This window comes from Thalia democratica, chromosome 5, assembly GCF_965202585.1.
Source record: "Thalia democratica chromosome 5, ktThaDemo2.hap1.1, whole genome shotgun sequence".
NCBI classification, from domain to species: domain Eukaryota; kingdom Metazoa; phylum Chordata; class Thaliacea; order Salpida; family Salpidae; genus Thalia; species Thalia democratica.
The window spans coordinates 71,737,603-71,740,255 of NC_139169.1; positions in this window are offsets into that span (position 1 = coordinate 71,737,603).

The following is a 2,653-nucleotide window of genomic DNA, read 5'->3' on the forward strand; positions in this document are numbered from 1 at the left end:
TTCAGTAAAACAAATTCTTTAACAATTATTATCAACAGAATTTTACTAGTAGAATGAACTAATTTCTAGCGCTTTAGTTTCCTTTAAAACTTTTTATGATATATAAATGTTTCAAAAAAAAAGGTTGATGTTTTTCTGATAACTTGAACTGCTCTAGATCAGAAATATAAATTAAAAGAAATTCTCTTAGGAAGATGAAGGATTTTAGTTCTTCCTATCTTTGGACCTGCAATAAATCATTCTCAGCTGTTTGTTGTTAAACGACATTAGTTAAAACATGAGTTTAGTGTTTGCAGTCATGATTGTTTTAAAGAAATCATGAATTTTTATAAAGTTTGCAAATAAAAAAAAACTAGTAAATTACTTAAAACCTTCTAATAATTATAAATATAACAAATGTATAGATAAATCTGGGTCTTAGAATATAGAACTACTAGATTGGATTGTTAAAATAAGGACAGATTTTATTAGTTTTTTGTTGTATACAGCACACCATTTTTATTTTATTACATTTTGTACTTGTTCTGAAATAAACTGCTTTTTTTCTTTACAGTTATTAACAATACTACTTTATTTTTTAAAGTCTTACTTTAATTTCTAAACTGATATCAAATACTTACATATAAATTGTCTTCTATGAATTGCAAAATTAGTTTGTTGAAATTTTTAATAATTTTTACTTAGTAATTTTATTAATTTCGAAATATACTTTAAGAGTTTCAAAACATAAAAAATTATATTATTAATATTTTGTTTAGTCATATTTTTGTTTAATAAGACTAGTTCGTCTAAGGAACTTGTTTGTGTAAACAGTATTACTAAATTTGTGATCATATAAAAAATTAATTTTCATAAAATTACTTTTAAATTAACTTGTGCTTACGAAATTTAAAATGTATTTACTGAATAACTCTTCTGTTTTAAAATAATTTTTATGATAGTTTTTAAAAGAAGCTTTAAAGTATTAATGCAGTAATGATTCAAATATTTTGGACAAATTATTTTTGCAAAAAATAGTTTTTACATAAAACTTAATAACTCATAAAAAGCTTAAAAAGCGAGTAGTAATCTTAAAATGTCAGGAGTAGTATTGTTCAGCAAGAATAAATTCTACTTATATAAAAGAAAATGTATCTTTAGATTTATAAAATCAATTTAAAACTCTTATATTAACATACAATACTACGTTTTTAAATTTGATAAGCTATAATATAGTTTAAATTAACAAAGCAAACAACATTATAAGAATATTAACTTTTAGTTACTGGGTAGTGAAAATATAACTGTTTTAAAGTAAAAAAACTTGACTATATTTTAAGCTAAGTGATAGCTTTGATATAAACAAAAATGTTTTTTGCTTTATTTATGTAATTTCTTCTTAAACTTACAGAATAAAAACAATTTAATAAAGAGTAGGCAAATTGCAGCAACAAAAAATTGCTAATTGTCTATGTGCATTTTGATATAAAACTAGTGCAGAGAAAACAATATTAGTGTTACTTATAACAAAAATTTAAACTAATGCAATTTTTTTTAAATCTTTCTATACAATTGTTTAGCTGAAATTTTTTCTGGGAACTAAAAACTTGTTTGCAATTTGTTTTAAAAGACCAAAAATAAACAAAATCCAAAAGAAATTTAGTTTGAAATTATTTACAAAAAATTTTGTGTTTAAACATTTTCAACTAATTAAAAAAAAATTAAATTACAGTTTTAAATTGAAGCCAAAAATAAAATTCAATATACTATTAACAAAAACTTAAAATTTTTGTCAACTCTCGTTTGTTAAGTCAAAAAAGTAGTCTAAATAAAACATTAAACTTTTAAAAACTAAACTTATATTTACTTAAATATCTATTTAACTCATTCTAAGTTTATGATTTTAAACAGCACATTTTTATATCTAAAAACAAACCAATACAATATCGAACAGGGTATTGAGCTTTAAATGCAAACTGTGTATTGATGAGCGTCTATTTTTCACATATTGACACTTTTGCACGAATCGACACTTTTTTACGAATAGATTTTACTTTAATCAAAAAAGTCTAACTTTAAAATAAAGTAGAAAGTCAACTTTTTTATTCATGGTAAAATAACTAATTTATTGTCGCAAAAGGTAAAGTTTGACACTAGTGTATTTTGAAATTATAAAAACTATACTTTTAGAAAAAAGTGAAAATTACAAATGTTCCTATACATAAAACTTTAAGCTCGTAGAAAAGTGACGGTTCGTGGCCCGTGTAATAGTGAACAATTACCGTCAGGTACACATTACAAATAATTATTAAAAAAGCAAAACAACATTAACAAATCAGTCTTCATCTAATTTTTCCACAGTTCTATAAAGGAAACTGCTAAAATGTTTTTGCACGATCTACTTATTATATTGAAGTCTTCCAACAGTGCTTACTAAAAAAGTATAGCAGACTATAAAACTTTAAAACTATGTGAAGAGAAAATAAGTCAAGTTAAGAAAAATTTCGGATTAAACTACAGCTTTGGAGAGTCATAAAAACATTATGTTACAAAAGATCGCTCACTTGTTTTTTAAAGATCATTCATCACTGGCTTCAGTTTAGTGATTGCCGTGAAGTAGAAGCGATTAGAAATTGGATAAATTTACAAATAAGCTCTTTTGATGCTAGCAACT